At 44.8% G+C, this 26685-nt stretch overlaps 1 protein-coding gene across 2 annotated transcripts in view; it reads left to right on the forward strand.

The window, feature by feature from the left end:
* The first annotated feature begins 5070 nt into the window (after positions 1-5070).
* LOC144668894 (uncharacterized) overlaps positions 5071-26685 on the forward strand; it is a 61710-nt gene continuing 40095 nt past the window's right edge. Inside the window, exons 1-2 of one of the 2 annotated variants that reach the window (XM_078531352.1) lie at positions 5071-5223; positions 15829-15930. The gene's annotated coding sequence lies outside the window, so the exon portion shown is untranslated. Of the gene's footprint in view, positions 5228-15828; positions 15931-26685 lie in introns of both variants that reach the window. The other variant, XM_078531353.1, reaches the window with a different exon arrangement.

The following is a 26685-nucleotide window of genomic DNA, read 5'->3' on the forward strand; positions in this document are numbered from 1 at the left end:
TTTGAGATGGGTTAGCTTTGTTGGTGTAATCCAGCTCACAAGAATACAGGGATATCGGATTTATCCGGAGGGATAGCTGCCAACAACTGGAGATCGGAAGTACCTCAGGATCTGAGTGTCCAGCGAGAGTGCAAGAGGTCTCCTGAGAATTGTATAATCAGCTTCCTTTTTAAATGTTGACACGCGCATGTATATATTTTTTCTAATATGTAAATATTATATACAAGCATTAACACACTCAGCCCTCTCTCTGGAATAGTTAATACAAATCCAGGTGGTAAACAGCAATTTAAGATGTTTTGAAAGAAAAACATTTGCATTTATAAAAACCCTTCCATGATCACAGGGTGTCCTGAAGCGATTTACAGCCAATGCAGTGCTTTATAAAAGTGTTACTGCTATTGCAATGTAAGAAACATGGCAAGCTAATTTGTGCACAGCAAGCTCCCACAACAATACCATAATAATGACCAGATGATCTGTTTCTGTGATGAAGGTTGGGGGTAAGGTTAATGCGAGGGTAGATGGAAGGTGTGGGAAGTGTGAGATGGTTAATAGGGACTGTGAGATGTGCAGTATTAATGGAGGGGGAGGGAAGAGGTGAATGATGGCTGTACGTGGTGAATATTGTGGGACATGTAGGGGTTAATGGATACAGTGGTACACAGGTTGGTTATTGCGGAATCTGGCCTGTGTAGGGTTAACAGAGGCCTGAGAGTGAATGCTCGGGCTGGAGTGGAACTGAACCCTCAGCTGATATCAGGAACAAAGCTCAGATGCTTTGTGTCTGACTCTTGGACCACGAGATTGGATCAATGGCTTCGGGCAGCATGTAAATGAGCTGTGGAGATTTGAGCAGTTTTCACACTGTGCAGGACAAGTGCAGGTCCCACCGGCCCCTCTAGCGGGTGGGGGTGGGAGTGGGGGGTGGGGTAGCAGTGGGAAGGTTGTTGTGTTGCCAGCTGCTCAATAAGCTGGGCTCTCAGTAACACTGACCCTGGGCTCTGGTCTGGGACAAGGCAGCAGCCCCCCCTCACAGACACAGAGTTTGATTCGTGGCCCGAGCTCACTGAGTTAATCTCGCCTGGGGAAGTGATTGGGCTGCAACTCTCATCTCCTTCATCTGCCTGGGCCCTGAACTCTGGAGCTCCTTCTCTAAACCTGTCTCCCTGTGTCTCTCTCTCTCTCTCTCTCTCTCCTCATTTAAGATGGTCCCTAAAACCTACCTCTTTGACCAAAGCTTTTGGTCACTTTACCCTAATCTCTCCTTATATAGTAAATGTTTGGTTTGATAATGCTCCTGTGAAGCACCTGGGGATGTTTTATCCAGTGAAGGGTACTATATAAATCTAATAGGTTGGTATTATCACTCTAAGCAGTCGAGGCAGAGGAAATTATTAACAACAACTTCCATTTAGACCCTATAGTTATCTGCTCAGTGATACTCAGAAAATAATCATTTTGGAAACTATTGCATAGACAGCATCTTATTATCAGGGAACCTTCCCGTGTAAACAGTTCCTCTTGGGGAGAGAGCCAGCAAAACAAGAGGAGAAATCTCAGTGTGGGGGAATGGTTAACACATCATATGCTTCAGTCCTCTCTGAGGGACCCACGTGTCTTATCGGAAGGTTAGGGTTGCTGATAGGTTAAGATAGGTTATGTGTAGCAGGGGGAGAACCTCACTGACTCAATCTGCTTCATCCCAAAAGAATAAGACCAGGATGAGGCCATTCAGCCACTCGATTCTGTTCTCCCATTCAATGAGAACATGATTGACCTGCATGACCTGCATCTCAACTCCAATGACCTGCCCTGGTTTCATAACCCTAAATCCCCTGACCCAACAACAATATGTCAATCTCAGAATCACAGAATCACACAGTGCAGAAGAGGCCCTTCGGCCCATCGAGTCTGCACCGACATGTGAGAAACACCTGACCTGCCTACCTAATCCCATTTACCAGCACTTGGCCCATAGCCTTGAATGTTATGATGTGCCAAGTGCTCATCCAGGTACTTTTTAAAGGATGTGAGGCAACCCGCCTCCACCACCCTCCCAGGCAGCGCATTCCAGACCATCACCACCCTCTAGGTAAAAAAGTTTTTCCTCACATCCCCCCTAAACCTCCTGCCCCTCACCTTGAACTTGTGTCCCCTCGTGACTGACCCTTCAACTAAGGGGAACAGCTGCTCCCTATCCACCCTGTCCATGCCCCTCATAATCTTGTACACCTCGATCAGGTCGCCCCTCAGTCTTCTCTGCTCCAACGAAAACAACCCAAGTCTATCCAACCTCTCTTCATAACTTAAATGTTTCATCCCAGGCAACATCCTGGTGAAACAAAAATAAAAATACCTGGAAAAACTCAGCAGGTCTGGCAGCATCTGCGGAGAGGAACACAGTTAACGTTTCGAGTCCGTATGACTCTTCAACAGAACTAAGGAAAAATAGAAAAGAGGTGAAATATAAGCTGGTTTAAGGGGGGGTGGGACAGGTAGAGCTGGATAGAGGGTCAGTGATAGGTGGAGATAGCCAAAAGATGTCATAGACAAAAGGCCAAAGAGGTGTTGAAGGTGGTGATATTATTTAAGGAATGTGCTAATTAAGGGTAGAAAGCCGGTCAAGCAAGGTACAGATAGCCCTAGTGGGGGTGGGGTGGGGTGAAGGGAAGGGATCGAAATAGGCTAAAAGGTACAGATAAAACAATGGATGGAAATACATTAAAAAATAATGGAAATAGGTGGGAAAAGAAAAATCTATATAAATGCTTGCGGACATCCTGGTGAATGTCCTCTGCACCCCCTCCAGTGTAATCACATCCTTCCTATAATGTGGCGACCAGAACTGCACACAGTACTCCAGCTGTGGCCTCACCAAGGTTCTATACAACTCCAACATGACCTCCCTACTTTTGTAATCTATGCCTTGTTGATAAAGACAAGTGTCCCATATGCCTTTTTCACCACTCCACTAACATGCCCCTCCGCCTTCAGAGATCTATGGACACACACGCCAAGGTCCCTTTGTTCCTCAGAACTTCCTAGTGCCATGCCGTTCATTGAATACTTCCTTGTCAAATTACTCCTCCCAAAGTGTATCACCTCACACTTTTCAGGGTTAAATTCCATCTGCCACTTATCTGCCCATTTGACCATCCCGTCTATATCTTCCTGTAGCCCAAGACACTCAACCTCACTGTTAACCACCCGGCCAATCTTTGTGTCATCCGCAAACTTACTAATCCTACCCCCCCCACATAGTCATCTATGTTCTTTATATAAACGACATAGTTTAATATTTTCAATTGTCTCAAAAGCCTCAACAGCTTTTTGGGAGAGAGAGAGTTCCAGACTTCCGCTCCCCCTTGTGTGAAGAAATGCTTCCTCACATCACCCCCGAATGGCCTAGTTCTAATTTTAAGTTTCTGCCCCCTTGTTCTGAGCATCCCCACCCCCCCCCGCCAGGGGATGTAGTTTCCCCTCTATCTCCTCCTCCTCCAGGTACCATGCCCTAAGAGGGCGTTGGCGACCATGGACGTCCATTGGATTGGTCCATGATTCTGCTGGGTAAAGTACTGCAGTGGTTTGCCATTGCCTTCCACAGTCTGACTGACCAGGAAACTCTCCCACTCTTACTGCCTGCCATCAGGCGAATTGGAAAGATTTACAGGTGGATAATCAACCTGTTTGGCCGCGTTATGAATGCAACTTCCTTGGCCATCAAGTCCCGAAGTGGGACTTGAACCTGGAGCTTCTGGCCCAGAGATCAGGACGTTACCCACTGCGCCACAAGACCTTCCCCCTGTCCTCTGTTACCCTACTGAATTCTTTAATTATCTCAAACATAGAAACCTAAAAAATTCTGGTGTCCAGAAAAAGGGAAAAGGAAACCACAAAATGTTAACACGACCGCCAATGAGAAATCAGCATTCCGTTCCTCTCTGGAGGGAGAGTGCTCAACAACCAGGCAGCTACTAAACATGGTGGCTCGTGTCATCAAAGTGAAGTTCTCCACTGCAGCTTATGTTTAGCAATCTTCTCCTTTACAACAGTGACTACCCTTTCAAAATATTTCATTGGCTGGAAAGCGCTTTGGGACACACTGAGGTCATGAAAGGTGTTGTAGGAAAGCCAGTCTTTTCTTTACGCCTCGGGTAGGATATTGAAAACAGGTGTTGAAGCGATGGTTGAGAAACTAGTTCCGACTCACATACAAAACTGCACTGTCCTCAATAAAGGGACAGAGCTACACTGTGACTGAGAGTTAGTGAATGTGCTTGAAGCTAAATATGTTAAGAGTCCGGCCCTTTAACAGGTGGAAGCTCAGCTCAAAAGGCAAAGACTTGCATTCATAAAGTGTGTTTCTTGACCTCAGGACATCCCAAAGTGCTTTACAGCAACTTTTGGAGGTGCAGTTAGTCTCTGTTATAATGTAGGGAAGGCAGCAGCCAATTTCGGCACAGCAAGCTCCCACAAACAGCTGTCTGATAACAACCAGATAACCTGTTTGAGCGATGTTGGTTGAGGAATCTTGACGAGGGCACTGGGAAGAACTCCTCTGCTCAAAATTGTGCCATGGGGTCTTTCGTTATCCACTCAAACGTACAGGAGCCTCAATTCAATGTCACTTCAAAAAAAGCGACAGTCCAACACCCCCTCAGCAGGGCACCCAGGAGCACCAGTCCCGATTACAGCCTCAAAGACTCTTGGAAAGAGACTGGAACCCACAAACTCCTGACTCAGAGGTGAGAGTGCTAAACAGCCAAGCTCCGGGTGAGTCTGACTAGTTGGTCAGGGAAGAGCTTCTGCAGAGAGCTGGATGTGATGTGTAGAACAGCTGCTTTCAAATGACTGAGAAGGAATCGGTGGGAAACAGCAGATGGGGTGGTATGTGTGTGAGTGTCGGGGGAGGGGAAGATATTCCTGCCTGTTTGGATCCAATCCCATTGGCCAACTCTAATCCAGAGTATTGTCCACATCAAAAGGATTACCTCATTGGTTACGATTTGAGGCACAATCTGATTGGCCGTTGTGGCAGTAGGTTTTGTGAGGCTGCTGATTTGTTTAGTGCTGCTCGCATATTATAACCCTGTCTACCAGAAGCTGTGCTTGGTATTCTGGTGTGTGTGTGGTGTTTTTTTTTTATATGTTGTGTTCCCTCCCCTTTCTGTGCTGCTGTTTTTGAGCAGGCAGCCTTGCTTTTGTCACACAGGGGCAGAGGTAGGTAAGTTTGCTCCTGTTTGCCTTGGTGTGGTGTTAAAACTGCTTTTATCATTCCAGGGATTGATAATTTTGAAGGGGGGGGTGGTGGTGGGTAAGCAGCAGTAGTGAATGAGTAATCTTTGAGTGGGAGTGATTCTGACTAGGAGCCTCTGCAAAGTGTACAGGCACTGAATTGTAAAATAGGATTTCATTTCTAGTTTTTAAAGCCGTGCAGTTATGTATTTAAGTGCACCTTAGAAATTGGAGTGTTTTTTTTTCAGTGCAGTGAAAACATTCCAAGTGTTATATGTGTGTTTTTATAAAGGGCCTCATTAAACTGCAGTACCTTTTTTCTTTCTTTAGTGCATGACTTGGGGAGGTGCTAAAAGGTTTCTGTGCTCGCCTGTAGACAAACCCATTTTGTAACTGTTACTCAGCTTCTATCACTCCTTTTACCGAAAAGGTTTGTATGCACCCAATCTAGATATACCAGGATTGTGGGATTGGATGCTTGTTGTCTCCAGTTGTATTATAATGGAGGGCTTTTAATATTTGGAGTATTTTTTTTTTAATTTGGACGTTCTGGGGAATCTGCAATAGAACAGAAAATGCTGGAAAAACTCTAGGTTTGGAGTGAGAGAGAGAGGGAAACAACTAACCTGTATAACTCTTCAGAGGGAACCTGATTTGCCTTTTAAGCCTTTATGTAAAAATACTAGGAGTTTCAGTTAAGCAGTTGTAACTCTCTTTGTAATTTAAACAACTTCCCAACGGTGTTGGGGAAAGCTCTTAATTTCTTGTGACTTATAGAGAACTCCTTGCATTTCTCGCCGCACACCCCTGCCTCCCAAAAAACCCTGATCCACTTGTTAAATTGAACCTCCCTTTCAGTGAGAGGTAGGGAGCCCAGTGTAGGGTGAGAGCCTTTCAGTTCCATGATCTGGCACTGCAGTGAGTAGAATGTGTGGTTAAATAACCTGCTGTTGAATTTTTTCCTTGCTGCTTTGATTCAGTGACCAGTGAATACTTGGACCTCGAACAGTTAAACCTGGAGGTTGTCTCAGCTGGAATGACGGTGTCTGGTCTGTGGAATTAGATGTCTTTTTTTTTCTTATTGATTTCTAATCGGCGGTGAATAGAAGCTTTCTAAGAGGCTGTACCTTCAGTGTCTGGTTGCTGAGTTAACAATAGAAACTGTCTGGTGCTGAGAAGGGGGGCAGAGTTTAGGAGTTTGTGCTGAGTTCAGTATTGATACCATTAGGTGTGTTTCTAGTCTCTTTCCTCTGGTGGGAAATGTTTTGTGCAATCTTGCCAGACAAACAATGCTGATGTTTGAAGGCAAGGAGGTGAGGGTCACTAGGGGGGAAACTGGGGGAAAAGAATTGCTGCTGCTTGTCTTGAAACTGAGCTGATTCTCCAAATGAAGGTGTAGGATGTTTATAGGGTTCCCAGCTCTAGTTGGCTATGGTCCTGGAATTGCATCACCTGACTTTGCACAGCCTCCCCCAGTCAAACAGCCTTACCCTGCCCCGCCCTGAATCTTTTAGCTGATATTTAAGGAAATTGAACAGAGGAAAATGAGACTTTTTATTGCCCCTACGATTTTACTCTTGCAAATGCCCTGACTGATGCCTTTTCTTAACAACTGATCAGTAAATCTCTTCATGCTGATGAAGATCTTGTCTTCAAAGTGGAAGCAGTGATTTCTTTCCCCTGCCTCTGACTTCACTAATTATATTTCATCCTCTCCTCTCCTTGAACTGACTGAATCTATTAGCCCCTCCCCAGAGTACAATAGCTGCCTCCTGGGAACAGCCTTGTCTCAGTTCTGAGTTAATGTTATCAAGTGTGGACTTAATGGTTTTTCTCCCCCCCTCCCCCTCCAGGCCTGCAGAAGGAATTCTGCACAAATGGGAAGATGTGACCCTCTGCTGTAACCCCTCATCATACGGGGTTAAGTTCATGCTTAAAATGTTCAAAGGAAAGGGTTAATGATCGAACTGGGTCTACACCCTAGTTAAAAGAATTCCTGCTCTATTAGTCTGATCCAGGTGAGATCCCCTTGTGATGCTGAAACTAATATCAGCAATTTAATTGTCCTAGTTAAAGCCTGGGACTTTGTGCTCCTTTACTATTTTATTCTCGTTTTTGCTGGGGTTTATAAACTTCAATATAATGAAGATAACTGGAATGGAAAAAAGACTTCATCTTAACACCTTTGTCCCAAAGTGTTTTGCGGCCGGAGTACTTTTTTGAAGTGGGGGAGGTGGGGGAAGGGGTTGGGTGGAGAACAGAAATGCTGGAAATCCTCAAGCCTGGCAATATCGGCAGAGAAAGAGACGCTCTTGTTTCAGAAACAGAGCAAGGTGACAGAAAATACTCCACCAATCGGGCAGCATCTGTGGAGAAAATTAGCTTCAGATAAACAGCAACGTGATGACCGAATCTATTATTTTTTTTAAGTGATGTTGGTTGAGAGAGAAATTTTCCTCCCAGATGCTGAAGATAAAATGTCCTCATATTTTTAAAAACAAAATCCCACGGCATTATTTCAATCCACCTGGGAGGGAAAGAGGGAATGGGAAAGACAGAGGGAATAGTCAAATAGAATTGTGCGAGTCCCAAGCAAATCAGGAACAACATCCTTCAGATATAAAGCATTAACAAAGCAACAACCCATGTGTTTAAACTCCTGGTGTAGGTGCTAAAAATTTCCCATGCATTATTCCTTCATGTCCTCTCCTCCTGCCATCGGAGGGTTTTGGGATTTCAACTCTTGGATTGACGTTTACAGCTAAACAAATGACTCCACGCAAATCATTTTATTTTGGCTGAATTGAATTATTGGTTAAAAGCAAAAAACTGCGGATGCTGGAAATCCAAAACAAAAACACCTGGAAAAACTCAGCAGGTCTGGCAGCATCTGCGGAGAGGAACACAGTTAACGTTTCGAGTCCGTATGACTCTTCAACAGAACTAAGGAAAAATAGAAGAGAGGTGAAATATAAGCTGGTTTGAGGGGGGAGGCGGTGGGACAGGTAGAGCTGAATAGAGGGCCAGTTATTGGTTATTTTCTTCAGTTTTTAATCATGGTTTTGATATTCTACCAGCTGAGATCCTTTGTTGGGCAATGCAGCTTAGTTCCAATTTCCCCCCTCTAGCCTAATGAAAGGAGAAGCCTTGGTCATTGTCCTCTTTCCAAAATTGCCACTAACATCAGTTAATGGTCAGACAACACTTCACTAAAAATTCTCCTCATGGTTTCCAAATTCTCTGGCCTTTTACTTCCATCTTCATGGGATGTGGGCACCCCCGATCACTCTTGTACTGGGTGGCTGACTAAGACATTTCAGAGGGAAGTTCAGGGTCACAGAATCGTTACAGTGCGGAAGGAGGCCGTTCAGCCCATCGGATGTCCACCTGCTCTCAGAAAGAACGTTCTACCTAATCCTACTCCCCTGCCTTATCCCCGTAACCTTGCACGTTCTTTCTTTTTAGGTAGCAATCCAATTCCCTTTGGAATACGTCAATCAAACCTGCCCCCACCACCCTTTCAGAAAGCATATTCCAGAACCCAGCCACCCTCTGGGTGAAAATATTCTCGCGTCGCTTTGGCCCCTTTTGCCAATTATTTTGAACCTGTGCCCTCTAGTTCTTGATGTTCTGAGTGGGAACAGTTTGTCACTATTTATCCTGTCCATACCCCATCAGGATCTTGAATAACTGTCAAGTCTCCTCTCAGCTGCCTTTTCTCCAAGGAAAACCGACCCAACCTCTCCGATCTATCCTCATAGCTCCAGTTCTTTGTCCCTCAAATCATTCTTGTGAATATCTTCTGTACTGTCTCCAATGTTGCATCCTTCCTCAACTATGCTGCCCAGAACTGGACACGTACTCCAGATGAGGCCTAGCTAGTGTCTTATACAAGGTCAACATGACCTCCTCACTCCTGTACCCAATGCCCCTAATAATAAGGGCTGTTTTATTAACTGCTATCTCAATACGCCCTGCCATCTTCAATGACTTATGTACATATAATACAGAGGTCCCTCTGTTCCTGCACTTCCTTTAAAGTCTCTCCTTTATTTTATACTGTCTCGCCATATTCTTCCTGCCAAACTGAATCACCTTTCACTTCTCCACATTGAACTTCATCTGCCACTTGTCTGCCCAATCCACCACCATGTTTGTCCTTTTGAAGTTCAAGACTATCCTTGTCACAGTTGACAACATTTCCAGTCTTCGTATTATCTGCAAACTTTGAAATCATGCCCTGCAGTCTAGGCCATTATTATATATCAAGAAGAGCAAGGGTCCCAACACTGACCCCTGGCGACCTCCACTGCAAACCTTCCTCCAACCACATTGTTGTGGGTCTGGAGTCACATGCAGGCCAGACCAGACAATGATGGCAGATTTCCTTCCCTAAAGGACATTAGTGAACCAGATGGGTTTTTACAACAGTTGATAGTTTTGTGAACACCATACTGAGACTATTCCCAAATTTTTTCTTTTGACATTAAATCCCACCACAGCAGCTGGTTTGAACCCATGTCCCAAGAGCATTCGCCTGGCCCTCTGGATTACTAGTCCAGTGATATTACCATCTCCCCACAGGCCTTACCCTTTCTATTGCTGTATCCCTACAACCCTCCGAGGTGTCCCCATTCCAATTCCAGTCTCTTGTGCTTCTCTACTTTCACCAGCTCTACCATGGCCGTGCCTGCAGGTACCCAGGCCACAAGCTCTGCAGTTCCTCCTTTGCCTTTTTAAGTTACCCCTTTGAAATTTGATTCTTGACTGAGCTTTTGGTCACCTGTCCTGAATATTGCTGGCTTGGTGTCCAGTTTCATTAACATGTCCAAAGTGCCTTAAGACACTTGCTGTGTTAAATGGGCTGTGTAAATGAGCCCGAGGGGTTACCAGGGCCTCACTCGCACCCTAATTCATTGATCAGAATGGCCGCAGGCTGTATTCTGGCTGCCCCTTTTAGCTTTGGTTTGGGACTCCAGACCAGAAAATTGGTCAGAGCCAGGAGTTGACGGCCTTCACAGATCCAGTTCAGCAGAGGAGGCGGTGGCAGTGTTTGTGTGGGGCAGGAGAGAGGTTCTGCATCCATACTGAGTTTTGCTTTAGATGATGATAGGTCTGGGTGGGATACAACGGCTCCGCTGGGCTGTGTATCTAAAGTCGCTACGTCCCTTGTGCACAGCTTTAGATATAAAGAACTCGGCAACAGCTTCCTGTCTGGATCGTGGTGCATTGTGTGGTGTCAAACATGTTTGCAGCTGTATAGAGCCAGTCATTGATCCTAATAGCTATAGAATTCTGCAGCATTCAGTTATAGTGCTTTTTTTAGATGGGGGAGCTTTGGTCTCTAATTTGAATAAATTAATGAGTGTGATGGATGTTCTGAAGGAGCCCGAGTTGGCATTTAATCTCCATCTAGAGCCTGCTGTTTAATGGGGTCTCTGTTCATAATTGTCCATGCCTGGCCAACACTGACTAAATCAGATCCTGGATCCGGAAAGCACAAGGAGGTATATGTACACAGTTTTTTCCCTTGCCCCTGCCTAGTGAAGTGTTTTGGGGCTGGCTGTAGAGAAAGAGGCTGTTTTTCTGTATAAAGCTTGCAAGTTGGTGCCCCTCCTATTTGCATACTTTTTTTTCCCCTCTATTTGTGAATATCGCGTAACCAGCCCAAACCTGGGGTGGAGGGTTCCCTCCTCTCCCAAAAACAAACCCACCAAAGCTTACATTGTAAACACATGGGAATGTTTTTTTTTCCTCTGAGCTATGTAAGTCTTTAGCTAATGTAAATATTCAACTATCTTTCAAGCCTGAAGCAAGGACCAGTCTGTCCTGGCGCGCTGATGGTTTAATGACCTGGCAGAACAATCCTGGGAGTTAAAACACTTCGTTCCCATTTTGCACTGTAAATGCTCCTCGTTTTGTCTTTAAATGAATGAATAGTCTGTAGGACATGACATAATTTCATTTCTATGAATACATCTGAATAATAACATCATCCTGATTAATACCTTGTGTACAGTCTAATAACTGACCCCCAGGCTGAAGCTTCTGTTCTTTGATGCATTGAGGTTGTTTATTTTTTTTGCAGTGAGATTAAAGTTTAACTCTAATTTGACTAAAATGAATGACTCTCTATCCTGATTTTTGACTCCGTATCCTGATTTTTGGACCGTTTCCAAATTTGAGGGAGAAGGATGAAAGAGGAATGCCGGAATGTTCTTAACTTTTTTTTCTTTCCCCTGCACTTACTCCGTCAGCCGATGGTCCTGGTTGTGAAAGATCACAACTTCTCAACTGTACCCCCCACCCACCTAGGATTTGGAGTGAAAAGAGAGAATGTTGCAAATACTCAGCCGGTCAGGCAGCTCCTGTGGGCAGAGAAACGGTTTTGGGTGGATGACCTTTGGTTACCGAAAGCTGAAAGGTTAAAGTTCGTAAGCATTTTACTGCCTCTGAGGGCACCGAACAGGTGCTGGTTGATGTTTCCAGCATTTGCTTTAGTTATCGTAGCCTAAGCTCGACAGCTTCAAACCTTCAAGTATTGGCACTTCATTTAGAAACGGTTTTTCCCTCGATATGAGTGTTTCAAACTCTACTCAACCCCAAACAAAATGGAGAACACAGACCCAAGAGAGGTGACCAAATCAGATGTTCTTTGAAAGTTCAGACAGGACTTGGCTGTGATTCTGTCCTCCCAACACCTGTAGATTTCTTTTTCCTCTTTTCCCCCTCCTTCCTGCCCCTCCCTCTCTCTTACCTCCCGTTGGGCCTTTCCATGAGAATGAGACAACAATCATGGAATCATGAATTCCCTTTTTAGGGAGGGAAATCTGCCGTCCTTACCTGGCCTGGCCTACATGTGACTCCAGACCCACAGCAATGTAGTTGACTCTTAACTGCCCTCTGAACGGGCGTTGGGCAATAAATGCTGGCCTAGCCAGCAACGCCCACATCCCAGAAACAAATAATAAAAAAAAAAATCCAACCCCAGACAGGGTCAGCACCTTTGAATTAAAGAGAAATTCCTTGCAGCTTTACCAACCCTCCAGTGAATGAGATTTATTTCCAGGATATAGCTGGGATCAACCCAGAATTTAAAAAATGCATCATTTAATTTTTTGATGAATAGATATGGGATGAGGAGAGGCTGCTTGACAAACAAGGATCGTCCATCCCATCGGGTAAAATGGAGTCCATTTGCTTTCCAATTGGCCAAAAGGCCATGAGGTTGGTCACATTGAGCAACCAATGGTGAATGTGAACATGGGCAAGAGTCATGTGGTGATCCATCTAGGATTATGTCCAGCCAGAGTTGGCAACTGTTTCTTGAGTAATTGTCACTTGTGTGCAGTGCTGGTTTGACAATAATGAGAACCTGAAATTGTACAAAAAGTTGTCATTTCTTGACATTGTGTGCTTTGGATTGACGCCAGGTTGCTTCTCTGACCTAGAATGAGGGCTGGGAGCGGAGGCTGGAAGTGACTGTGCCCATTTTGGGTGGCAGGAGCTTAATTTGAGAGATTCAAACGAACAGCACACTGGGTCTTGAAAGAATGGGGAAATCAGTTAATGTTTAAATGTAGAAGTTTGTGGGTTTGCTACATACTTGAGTGTTAGTGCATGTGCTGTTGAGCTAGGAATATAAAGAGCAGATTAGAGTGGGGGGTGTGGCGGTGGTTGTGGTGCAGTGAGATTATACTAGTTGCTTTGAACCAGCTCTGGTACTGACCTGATTTTTAGAGAAATATAAAACTCTTTAATTAACTAACTGTTAATTGGAGCCTCAGCTCGATGTATATTAGATTCTTTGCAGCTTAACTCCATTCCAATTTCTGCAGCCGTGTTCCATGTCTTGAGGTTGGAGTTCTCAAATTAGTAATCATTTCAATTAGTGGTTGTCCCAAATAATTCTGGCCTTTCAAAACCTTCCCAGGCCTGTGGTTTGTCATAAAATCAATGAATGCTGACATTAACTGTCTGACACTGAAGTCTAGTTATACTTCCAAATATCATTGAATGCCAGGAAAATTCTGCCATATGGCCAATGTGGGGGAAAGATGGTGTATTGGTATTGTCACTGAATTATTAGTCCAGTGGCCTGGGTTAACGCCTTGGGTACGGGTTCAAATCCCATCACGTAAGTTCAATTAATTTTTAAAAGATCATAACTGAATTGAAAGCTCTTCTCAGTAATGGTGTCATCGTCATAAAAATCCATCTGGTTCACTAATGCCCTTTTTTAAGGGAAGGAAATCTGCCATCCTTACCCGGTCTGGCCTACACATGACTCCAGACCCACAGCAACGTGGCTGACTCTTAGCTGCTCTCAAGGCCAATTAGGGATGGGCAACAACTGTTGATGTTTCCATTGCCCACTTTCCAGGAAAAGAAGAAAATCATCTTGCACTGATTTGTGAACTGGCATCGAATTACCTGCGAGTTCAAGAAATTGCCTCTTGTTTGTTTTTACCACCGATACTGCCCCAGTTTTCATTGGTGCCTGTGCCTTTTAACTGTCTTGGCCTGAAAAATGGAATTCTCTCCCTTGCTATGCACAACCCCTTGGTCAAGGTGGCATGACATGGGTAATATCACCAGGACTAGTAATCGGGCTAATGCTCTGGGGACATGGGTTCGAACCACGGCAGCTGGTGGAATTTAAATTGTTAACTCAAGGGTGGAATTCAAAGCTAGCCTCAGTAACGATATCATGAAACTATTATTAATCTGTCATGGAAAACCCATTTGGTTCACTTTTTTTGTTTTGAAGAGGACAATTTCACCCCTGCACCCCCCCATCACCCCCTGCCAAGCCTGGCCTAGCCTACATGTGACTGCCCTCTGGAAATGGTCTAGCAAACCACTTGGTTCAAGAGTAATTAAGATGGGCGAGGCCTTGCCAGTGACACCCACATCCGATGGAAGAACAAATTCCTCGTGGCTCGGCGCTCCGTTTTGCTAACACTCCTGAAAGCAGTATGAGCCTCACACACAGGAATTGGGAGCTGATTATAATCCCACAATTTGCTCTTGGTTTTTTTTTTAAAAAAAAGTGTTAAGTATGGCAGCAGAATTTAGTTTTGACACATCAGTAATGTACAAGATCATATTTCCGTTTGTCAAAATATAACTGGCTCCAATTCGATATGGGTTTGGTGAGCCATATTTTGAAATCCCTCCCGCTGAGATCAATCTTGCAATGATGAATATTTAAAATGGCTTGGGACTGAAATTAATCTGCTCTCTTTTGTATTACATTATATAGAACTTTAAAACACAACAGCTATTCAGTCCAACTGGTTGGAACCTTCCTACCTTGCTTCATCTAAGCCCATCAACATCCAAACCTTTCTCCCTCCCTACTTGGCTAGCTTCCCCTTAAGTACATCTGTGCTATTTTACTCTTGTGCTAGTAAGTTCCGCTTTCCTGGATAGAGGTTTTTCCTGCATTCGGGAAAATCCTTCTCTCCGTAGAGTCCTAGCATGTTGAATCATTCCTGATGATAAACAACTTGTAGCTCTACCTAAGGTCTGTTGTCTTCCTGGTTTTGTTTCTTGCCCTCTGCTTCTCCCCCACCCTCTTAAATAAATGTTGCTGCTAATTTTTGTAAGGAGTGACCCACTCTTAAGGTGGATCAAGTAAAAAGTCCCACAGCCAGAACTTGTCCAGCATCTTTCAAATAATGAAACCTCCCAAGGTGCTTTACAAGAGCATTATAAAACAAGGTATGAGAGGGCTACATAAGGAGGGATTAGGGCAGGTGACCCAAAAGCTCGGTCAAGAGGTAGGTTTTAAGATATGACTTGGGAGGAAAGTGAGGTGGAGAAGTGTAGGTAGGGAATTCCAGTGCCTGGGGCCTTGGCAACTTGAGACACACTACTAATGGTAGTGATCAGGAATGCTCAGTGTAGAATTGGGAGCGAAGACAAGGTTTGTGGTGCCGGGGGTGATTGGAGACTGGGAAGGGTGAGGCCATGAAGGGACTTAGCGACCAGGATGAGAATTTTGAAATCTGTGTCCTGCTTGACTAGGAGCCAATTGGCCAGTGAGCCTGGGGGATGGGCTTGCTGCCTCTGTCTTAACTTGCTGCAGAGTTTTGGATAACCTAAAGATAGGATATGGGAGACCAGTCAGGAGTGAATTGTAGTCAATGGAGTCTGGAAGTAATGAAGGCATGGATGAGGAACGAATGACCATGGCTGAAGAGTTCTCTCCAATGTCCTGGTCAATGTTTATGCCCCAGTCAGCATCGCACAAAGATAATCCAGTTAGAATCTCACTGGGATCCTATTGGCTACGATGTTTCTCAAACAGTGATTGCATTTCACAAAGTACTTCATTGGCTGTGAAGTGCTTTGAGACAGAGGTTTTGAAAGCTATTGTGCAAGTGCTACATCTGTCAGTCCTGCTCATGGTAATGGGGCTTGAATTAAGAGCAGGATTCCGCAGACTCCTGTGGTCTGGGTGTTGGCTGGCTTTGATGGAAGACTTTGGGTGTGCTGCCTCACTCCTTTTACAGGAATACTTGCAAGCAAGCACTTGAGCATCCTACATATCTGTCCATAACGTTTTCTCTTGTATCTGTCCAGATCCCTTGAGTTGATTGCGTTGTTCAAAATCTCCTTCCTGGAACAGAGAAGAGCAGCCCCAGCTTCTCCAGTCTATCCTTGTAACTGGGGTCCTCCATGAAGGTATTCTTATAAAACTGTTCTGCACCCTCACACTTTCATCTTTTCTACAGTGAGGGGGGTGGGTGTCTAGAATTGGACAGTCTCTCTTCCAATCAGTTTTTGAGGCTCTTCATGACTTGTTCTGGTCCTCTGCCTCTTTTATGATCATTATTACAAATCAGACTAAGGCAGCTGATGGAATTTGAATTTCATTAATAAATCTGGAATTGACAACTAGTTGGTGACCACAACTGTTTGTCAATTGTTATGAAAATCCTTACCTGGTTCGGCCTAAATGTGACTCTGGACCCCACAGCAATTGTCTGTCGTCTGCTTGTTTGTTTCATAGGCTGATTTATCAGGTTATTTTTTAACCACATCATGAATGCTCTGTGACCGACAGTCCTAGAGTGGGACTTGCCTCCAAAACGGAAGCTTGGGTTTAAGGGTGCTCTCTGCTGGGCCACGGGTTCTCCCTGGTCTGTCCTCTTGCAGTCGTATCACTATCTTCCTCCCAGTGTGCACCCAAGCTTAGGCTGTTAATCTAGATCGAGAAAAGCCATGGTCCTCGTACTGGCCCCTGGGGAACCCCATGTATACCTTCCTCCAGTCAACTGCTGCTCCCTGTCACAGTCAACTTCATATCCCTACACTTTCTTATTCCATGGGCTTCAACTTTGCTGATGAGTCTGAGTGACACTTGTATTGAACTTCCCAAAAAGCCATTCATGACATCAACCACGTTACTCTCCCTGTTTCACAGTATCGTTACAGTGCAGAAGGAGGCCATTCGGCCTATCAAGTCTGCAGTGGCTCTCTGAAAGAGCATTCCACCTAGTCCCACTCCCCTTGCCTTATCCCCTTGCACATTGTCTTTTCAGGTAACAATCCAATTCCCTTCTGAATACCTTGATTGAACCTGCCTCCACCACCCTTTCAGGAAGTTTGTTCCAGACTCCAACCACCCTCTGGGTGAAAATTTTTCCCCCTCATCACATTTACTCCTTTGGCCAATTATTTTGAATCCGTGCCCTCTAATCCTTGACGTTCTCCTGAGTGGGAACAGTTTCACACTATTTACCCTGCCCTTACCCCTTACTTTGTTACTTCGTACGTGACTGATTTTAGTTTTTGACTCTTGCCCTTGGGCTGCCTTACCCTTTAGAACTTGGATCATTTTCTAAGAGCTTTCCCACCACTGAGGTTAGACTGTAGTTGCTGGGCTTATCCTTGCGCCTCTCCATCCTCTGGCACCAGTCCTGTATCTGAGGAGGATTGGCAGATTACAGCCAGTGCATCTGCAATTTCCACCCTTGCTTCCCCTTATCCTTGGATATGTCTCATCTGGTCCTGGATGAGTACAGCCAGCCTTTCTCGTGCCTCCTTTATCATGGCCTTTGTCATAAAGGACTCTAGCCAACCTTTATTTTGGGTGATTGCTTTGAACACCTCGTCTACAAGCACAGCACTGCATTCCACTCAATTGACACTTTAACCTCCCCTGACCTCTGCCCCCTACATTGTCCTCCTGAAACTTGGAACAGCACCTCTTTCAGTCGGGCAGTTCACAACCTTCTAGGTTCAACAGACTTAAACAATTTCAGATCACAACCACTGTTCCCATTTTCCAGGCAGCGGGTGCTGCTAATGCATTTGGTTCATTTGATACTCCTGCCTATCTCGGGCCTTTCCTTCTTCTTTCCTCCCTGCCTCTGGATCTCCTTAACCATGCATCTCCCAATCTCCTCCAGTCCTGATGAAGTGTTGAGTTTCTCTCTGGATGCTGCCTGACCTGAGTGTGTATGATTCTAGAAATGATCAGAATCGTTACAGCACAGAAGGCGGCCATTCAGCCCATCCTGTCCATGCTGGCTCTCCTAGGGAGCAATTCACGTCCTGCCACTCCACTGCCATCTCCCCATATCCCTGCCTATCCCTCTTTTCAGGTATTTAGAACCTTCAGCAAATGTGGAAACACTTGCAACACAGAAGGAGGCCACTCTGCCCATGTCTGCGCTGGTCAAAAAATGAGCCACCCAGCCTATTCCAGCACTTGGTCTGGTCTGTAGTCCTGGAGGGCTTCAATCAGCCTGCCATATGGGACCTTGTCAAAAGCCTTGCTAAATCCACATAGGCCACATCTGCTAACCTCATCAATCATTATTGTTACCGCCACATGTTCAATCAAATTAGTCAGACACGATCTTCCCCTAAATCCATTCTGACTATCCTTGATTATTCTCTTTCTTTCTAAGTGACCAGTTTATTCTGTCTCTTGGAATTGATTCCAAAAATTTGCCCGTTACCGAGGTTCTAGCGCACTACTATTTCACTTTTGATGGCAGTGCAGGTTTGAGTGGATATTCCAGTTCGGCCATCTCTACCAGAGGACAACATTTGCTGGCTGTACTTGTTGCATCCAAGGGTATTGAGGGAAGGCAATTGACCATGAGATACACCATGATCTTCTAGTCATCCTACTTCAGGGAGGAACCCATTCATGTCTCTTGACTATGAAATGTTGCAAGTGATTTGTGGAATTGTTAATTCATTTGTGAAATGATGACTCCTACAAAAGTGCAGCTGGACTGAGTTGCACTGGTACAGTGGAGCTTTACTCTTGTCCTGTTTCTAACCAGATGGTAGCAATCTTGGATATGATTTAGGAAGTTGTGGGTTCAAACCCAACGTGAGCCCATCATCTGTGATTCCAAGCCACTTCTTCAGTCACCAGGTGAGATATCATTAGTCTATTGGGTTGAGATGGCCTATACATTTACCAGAACGGTTTGGGAATCCTGACCCTTGCAAGTACCATCAAAAACCGAGGGGGGATAAAGAAAGCAAATATGGATTACATAAACTAGGCTTTGTGGGGGTTGGGTGGATCAATTTGAAGTGCTTTTAAGATACTTTATCTCCTCCAATCCAGAACAAGGGGGTTTATCAAACCCTTATTCACACACAAGGGTAGTGGAAATAGCTCCAAATGAATAATTAAATTTGTGGTTCTGTGAATTATAACCAAAAATGAGATGACGGTAGAGTGAAGAGATGCCTTTTTAAGAGATCTAATTGAATGGCAGAACAGGCTTGAGGGGCTGAATGGCCTCCTGTTCCTAGACTCGTGATGGATTTGTAGTCTTCAAGTTTGGAAAAATAACATCCTGTTCAGAGTCCCAAAGGTTTTCTGCCTAAACACTCTTATCCATGAATCCTAAAGATTCGCTGATATATTTTGAAGATTAATGTTCTGACTAATATGACACAAATATTCACTCGGTTTGTGGGGCTTTGTTTTACCAAGTTATGTCACTGAATTTTACCCCATTCCAAAGTTGTTTTTTTTCCCCCCCTGAATTACTGTGTGATCGGGAATGTGTTTTGAGGTACTAAACTGATCTATCCGAGCACCTGATCAAGATGCACTCTGAGCATGCCATTCCAGGCTCCGCAGTTTAAAACATTAGCGGATAGAAACCAAAACGAAGGACTCTCTATTTGGATTTAAAACTGTTATGATGCCACTTATTTGGACTCCATCTGTGACCCATTTTGCTAGAGGCTTATCTGTCCTCAATAGGCTTGTTCTGAAGGGCAGATTGAGCTAAGAGTGGGATCTGGACCATTGCCACCTGGCGGAATGCCAGTTGAAGGTTTCTCTTCACCCCCTCGCCAACGCAGCACATTGTAGGATTTTACCGTTGTAATATGGGGGCGGGGAGGAATAAAGAGGAGGCTGGTGTACAATATCTCTTGCCCCTGCCCCCCCACGTGCTCTCTCCATTCCCTCGCGCCCTGTCTGTACCAGGTTTGACACGGAGTGCTGACCAGTGCTGTGCTGTATTTCATGAAATGACTTTGTCCATTTTTTTTTAAAATTGCTGCTCTTTACACAAGCCAGGAATTTGCCTGTTAGTGGAAATATCCAGTGGTCTCTTTCCAAATGCTATATTTCTGCAGTTAATGTGGTTACAGGGTAGTTACAATGTCATTAGAACATTTGAAACAATGTTTTTGGCGAATGAAATATCTGGTTTCCCCCCCCCACCGCCCCCTGCAAAAAAAAAAACCAGTTCTAACACCCAGTAGCTCAGTTAGTATTACACAGCTTCAAAGCTGTCTGGAAGGAAACTCTGGAGGCGAAATACTGGTGATTGCAGGTCTGATGCTGTAAGAATCTGACTGAATTATGTGCGTGTTGTGCTTTCGTTCAATTGTACGTAAGCACGGGGTTTGAGTGCCAGTGAATTTCTACTGTTGCAGCAAAAAAAAAAAGATTCTCAACGCTTACACTTCAGGAACGGGTTATTCCCAGGATCTCTCCGTCTGAACTTTTCTCCAGAGGTAACATCGTTCCCAATGTTTTAAATATTGCGTGTAGCAGGTGGCTGTTTTTTTTAAAAAAAATCTAAACCTTGCCTTGATCTTGATGGTCAGTAAGTGGGTAGAAACAGATGGATGATGGGGTGGTGTTAGCAGCAGGTTGTGCCAGTGTGGGGTAGGATTCCTCCTAATACTGTCTCAAACCACTTGCCCCATCCTCACACTTGGTCCTTGATGCTGGGTCTGAGCATTCTGCTCCTGCGCTGCAGTGTTCCACCTGTCTGCTCTTATGGTACCTGTTGTCTTGTCAGGCTCAAGAACCCTGTAGTCATTATGGTTTTATTTAGTGTGTAATGTACATTGAAGAATAATACTTGTTAGGGAAGATCTCATTATCTGTTGTAACCAATAGGAGAGTAGCACAGGCTACCTCAGTGGTCAGTGTAGAGATAGAGTTGGAGTTGGAAGCACACGTGTAATTGCTGCTGAGAATGTTGAGTAAACTTCGCTTCCACCCAAGGTGTCTGCAGATCAACTCTGATCGACGATAGTAGTAACTCGGTCACCCTTACTTCCTGAACAAATCTTTATTACAGCTTCCAATTATATGGCACCTTTTTAACACTGACTGACTGACCGGGTTCGAGGAGCATCTTTAAAGGAGTGACTGAGGGAGGTTTAGGGATAGAATTCAAAGCTGGTCAGTTGAAGGTACAGCCATCTCTGGAGTGATTTGAAAATCCAAAGGCTGAAGTGAGAATGAGAATTAGAGGAGGGAGATGGGGAGGTGTTGAAGCCATACAGGGATTTGAAAACTAGGCTGAGCGTTTTTTTTTTAAAAAGGTGTCATTGGCTGGCTCCTGGTTAAACAATGTAGGTCAGCAAGCACAAGAAGTGATTGGACTTGATGAGTTAGGACACGGGTGGCATTCTCAATGACACTGTAGGATTGTTTAGCTTCAGGTATTGAGGCGTTGTGTGGAAGATGAATCCACTTGGCTCTAACCTGGATTGAATTTAAAATGCTTTCCACCTCCAAACAACCTTCCAGTGTACAAACAATCTGTTCAAAAGCCTCGTTTGAGACATGGGGTTATTTTACGTGCGTTTTTAGGAAGTGGCTATCCATGGCACTGCATTGACACAGAATACATAGAATGTACAGCAACAGGCCATTCAGCCCAACTAATACTAGTGCTCCACCCATATCTCTAACTGCATCTTGGATCCAGTGAAATTGGAATGTTAGTTGCTGTTGCTGCAGAGCCCAGGAGTTTGACTTTGTCGAATGTAATTTCTTTTTAGAACTAGGATCTCCCCTAACCATCTCCAACTTTCCTTTTTTAAGGAGGAAGACATGGTAATAAAGCAATCCTGGAGATTCACTAGGAAGAGAGCAGATGCAATTTGTCTTGCTGATCACTCTGAGGTTAAACAAGACTCTGACTTCAGTGCTCTGTGGCCTTGAGCTGTGCTTGTGGCCTTACTGAGACCACTTACTTCCATCCCCCTAATCTCTGCCTCTACCCCCTGCTTTAGACCATCTGATTTCCATGCCTTTAGTACCTGCAGACTCTATTCCAATGCTCTTTTGGTTGGCATTGCATCTCCCACCCTCTACACATGAGCTCATCTGGTTATGCTCCCCTGACCCCCTCCCTCCCCAATGTGCAGGACACAGTGCAAAAGCGTTACTGCCTTGCTTCAATTAATAGGCTAAGCATTATGGCTGATGGGGCAATGAATGAATTCACAAGATCTCACAATTATAACAGCACAGAAGGAGACCATTCAGCCCATTGTGTCTGCACCAGCTCTCCAAATGAGCATTATGACCCAGTGCCATTGCCCTGCCTTTTCCCTGTCCCCCTGCACATTGTTTCTATTCAGATAATCATCTAATGTCCTCTTGAATGCCTCGATTGAACCCACCTCCACCACACTTTCAGGCAGTGCATTCCACTTTTATGTGAAAATGATTTTTCTTGTGTCACATTTGCTGCTTTTGCAAATCACTTTAAATCTGTGCCCCCTCGTTCTCGATCCTTTTACGAGTGGGAACAGCTTCTCCCTATCTACTCTGTCCAGCCCCCTCATCATTTTGAACATCTCTATCAAATCTCCTCTTGGCCTTCTCTCCAAGGAGAACAGTCCCAACCTCTCCAACCTACCCTCATAGCTGAAATTTCTCATCCCTGGAACCATTCTTGTAAACCTCTTCTGCACCCTCTCCAATGTGTTCACATCCTTCCTAGAGTGTGGCACTCAGAACTGTGTACACTACTCCAGCTGAGGTATAACTGTCTTATGTAAATTCAGCATAAACTCCCTGCTCTTGTATTCTATGTCCCTATTAATAAAGCCCAGGATATTATAAGCTGCTTTAACTGCTCTCTCCACCTGTCTTGCCACCTTCAATGATCTATGCACATATACACACAGGTCCCTCTGCTCCTGCACCCCCTTCACCCCTTATTTTATATTGTCTGTCCATATTCTTCCTACCAAAATGCTTCACCTCCCACATCTCCGCATTGAACTTCATCTGCCACCTATCTGCCCACTCCACCATATCCTCTTGAAGTTCCACACTGTCCTCCTCACAGTTCACAACACTCCAAGCTTTGTCTCATCTGCAAACTTTGAAATTGTCCCCTGCACATCAAGGTCTAGATCATCAATATATATATATCAGGAAAAGCAAGGGTCCCAATATGGACCCATGGGGAGCTCCACGGACTTGATGTCTGGGGGCAGCACTTTGAATGGTGACCACCAGGGGGAGGTAGTGGTAACCTGGTTATGAATGAAGGAGCAGACTGGCACGTGAAAATGTGTTTACACTGCAGAAGATGTTATCACGGAATTGATTTGGCATCAATTATGTAATTGTTTCAATCAAATTCCTTAATCGTGCACTGTGTGGTGGGGGCTGAATAAAAGAATGAACTTTGTTGTGATTTGAAATCCCTACAAGTTTTGTAGATTTCCACCTTTTTTTGTTGTGGGTACAATGGCTCCAGTATAATTGTAATTGAAGGTGTCAGTATCTTAGTGCCAGCTGCTGCGAGGGACCTCTGAACTGGGGCATTGCGGGTATGAACCTACCTGGGGTGTGGTATTGTATAACCCTCACTGGGCTTTTCGTCTCTGACCGTGAGTTTGGGACAGAGCAGAGTGCACAGTTCTGCAAGCTCCTTCATCGTTACACCCTCACCTGTATCACATGCCCTCCTGACTAATTCTTTTACCTGGGAACTTTTTTCACCCCACAAGCTTTTGGAAGTGTTTTCAGCTGCCTTTGTTTAATTATTGGAGATCCTTCTTCAGCTTTTCTTTAGCACCAGCTCCAGTTCATCTACTATCTACTAACTCTTGCACCATGATTTAACACACGCCCAAATTCTTCGTCTGGCCCTCCTTATTGTCCATCTGTTTAAATTGCTCTCTTTCTTTCTCCAAGATGTGGATGTTTCTGGCTAGACCTGCATTTGTTGCCCTTTCCTAATTTACCCTTGAAGGTTGAGTTGCTGCAGTCCATGTGGTGTAGGTACACCCACAGTGCTGTTAGGGAGGGAGTTCCAAGATTTTGACCCAGCGACAGTGAAGGAACGGCCAATATATTTCCAAGCCAGGATGGTGAGTGGCTTGGAGGGGAACTTACAGGTGGTGGTGTTCCCATCTATCTGCTGCCCTTGTCCTTCTAGATGGTAGTGGTCGTGGGTTTGGAAGGTGCTGTCTAAGGAGACTTGGTGAATTCCTGCAGTGCATCTTGTAGATGGTACACGCTACTGTGGTGGTGGAGGGAATAAACGGCACCCCATCCACAAACAATCAAGCAGGGGCTGCTTTGTCCTGGATGGTGTCAAACTTATGATGTGGGAGCTGCACACATCCAGGCAAGTGGGGAGTATTCCATCACATTCCTGATTTGTGCCTTGTAGATGGTGGACAGGCTTTGGGGAGTCAGGAGGTGGGTTACTCACCACAGGATTCCTACCCTCTTGACCTGCTCTTATACAGCTAGTTCAGTTTCTGGTCAATGGCAACCCCCAGGATGTTACTGGGGGGATTTAGCAATGGTAATGCCATTGAATGTCAAGGGGGTAATGGTTTGGTGTTCTCATTGAAGATGGTCATTGCCTGGCACATGTGTGGCACAAGCCACTTGCCATTTGTCAGCCCAAGCCTGTATATTGTCCAGGTCTTGCTGCATTTGGACATGGACTGCTTCAATATCTGAGTTGTGAATGGTGCTGAACATTGTGCAATCATCAGCGAACATCCCCACTTCTGCTCTTATGAAGGAAGGTCACTGATGAAGCAGCTGAAGATGGTTGGGCTGAGGACACTACCCTGAGGAACTCCTGCAGTGATGTCCTGGAGCTGAGATGACTGACCTTCAACAACTGTAACTATCTTCCTTTGTGCTCGATATGATACCAACCAGCAGAGACTCCAGTTTTGCTGGGGTTCCTTGATGCCACACTTGGTCAAATGCAGCCTTGATGTCAAGGGCAGTCACTCTCTCCTCACTTCTGGAGTTCATGGCTTAAAAAATCCCACAAGCCCTAATTCTTGCATCAAAATGCCAAGATCTAAAATGGCTTTTAGTCAGACTATTGAAAAGCCAGTATGATTTGTGAGCAAAGTGTTGCTGTCTCTATGCCCAAGGGCAAATGGAAGACTTTGTTTTTGAAAACTGGACCATAAGACTGCGCTAACTGGTGCCTGCATTGTGGGCAGTTCTCCTCTACAGTGCTTTTAATGTGCAAGTAGAATTTAGAGTTTAAGGCAGCGCCTGTCCTGGGAATTGGTGTGTGTCAGGTGCAGCATCGAGAATCAAGGCTGTTTTGATGTGTAGCAATAAGGAAATGGGAGCAGGTGTCTAGAGCAGAATCTGTACTTTCTGTTGGGAATGGGTGGATTGAACCTAACATCAGCTTTTTTTTTTGCAACTTTTAAATCCTCCCGATTTTACAGCCACTCTGAAATTGGATTTACAACTTGGATTTGACGCTTTCCCTCCCTTCACGGGAGAGTGTGTGAAAATTTTGATTGTTACTAGCCTTCAGCTTAATTTTCAACTCCTAGTGACTGTCTGGTTTGAACAAGGTAAAATCTGTACAGACTACCACTTCATTTCCTGGCTCTGAGCTGAACACCTACCTGGTGAGCAATATTACAACCTGTGCAGCTCCTGATCAGAACCAGGTAGACTGAACGGAAATAAAATCCGAAAATGCTTGAAATGCTCTGCAGGCCGGGTAGCGTCTGTGGAGGGAAATGGAGTCGGCCTATCCTGCTTAATTTAACATTTTGATACCTCCTGGGTATCACTATCTTGAAGGGCATTTTACAGGGTGGCTGGTATTGGGTGGAGTTGTGGTGTGAGGTCCTCTCTCGCTATTGGTTTTACAGGTTGAGTTGGTTCTCCTCCCTGACCAGGTGGTAGATCTAATCCTGAGGGTGATGTTGGGTGCAGATGTTCCTGAGAGATGGGGTTGGAGGATTTTAATGTACCATGTCATTTGCATTACTTTATCTCTTTTGGGATTATCTAGCAATAAGAAACTTTTCTCTTTCCGACCGGAAGAACATGTTTGTTGGTCATCAGGACTGAGAGGGTGACACTGACTGAGTGACCTGGACACTGCTGTGAGCGGCCTGGGAGAGGAAAAAACAATTTGTTTTTTACCTTAACTCCTGGTTTATAAGATTTATTGAAACTCTTTCGAGTTATCAACAGTCACAGATTGCAACTCTTTCGAGTACAATCACAGTTCTTGGTTTCCGGGAGTGGGACATGAACCCACAACCCTCTGATTCAAAGGCGAGGGTGCTATGAACTGAGCCACAGCTGACACCTCAATAAGATTTATTGAAGGAGAGCAGAAAATGATTTAAGGGATCATCCAATTGGGTAATTGAAGCCTTTCCCAATTAGCTTGAGAATTTAAGACACTGATGATTGCATCAGGTAACCAATGGCAGAGTTGGAGGCAGTCATGTGATAACCTCCAGGAATGTATCCAACCAGAGTTGGCAGCCCCTCGAGTGTAACCCAGGAAACCTGGCCTGTGAGATTTGGTGACAATGTAAACAGCCAATTCATCGCTTCATCTGACAAACGTAGAATTTGTTTATTCCTCTACTGCCTGGAAGGTTTCAACCAAGGAACTAGATTCGTTGCAAAGGTGTAGGAGTCCAAAGCTAAACTGAATTGATGTATAACTATTTCAGTAAATTATCAGAAAGAATTGCTTCTGATTTTTTAAAGTGGTCACACCAACCCTCTGATCAGAATTCAACCTCTAGTTCAGTGATTCCCAAGAGTTTTCCTGCGATCCCAGAGAGAGAGAGAATTTGGGAGGCACAAAAGAGTTGAGCAGGGGAGGCCTTCAACTGCTGAGTGGGGTAGGTAGGGGGAGTGAGGTGGTGTAGTGGGAA

This window comes from Cetorhinus maximus, chromosome 28 (assembly GCF_964194155.1).
Source record: "Cetorhinus maximus chromosome 28, sCetMax3.hap1.1, whole genome shotgun sequence".
Taxonomy (NCBI): domain Eukaryota; kingdom Metazoa; phylum Chordata; class Chondrichthyes; order Lamniformes; family Cetorhinidae; genus Cetorhinus; species Cetorhinus maximus.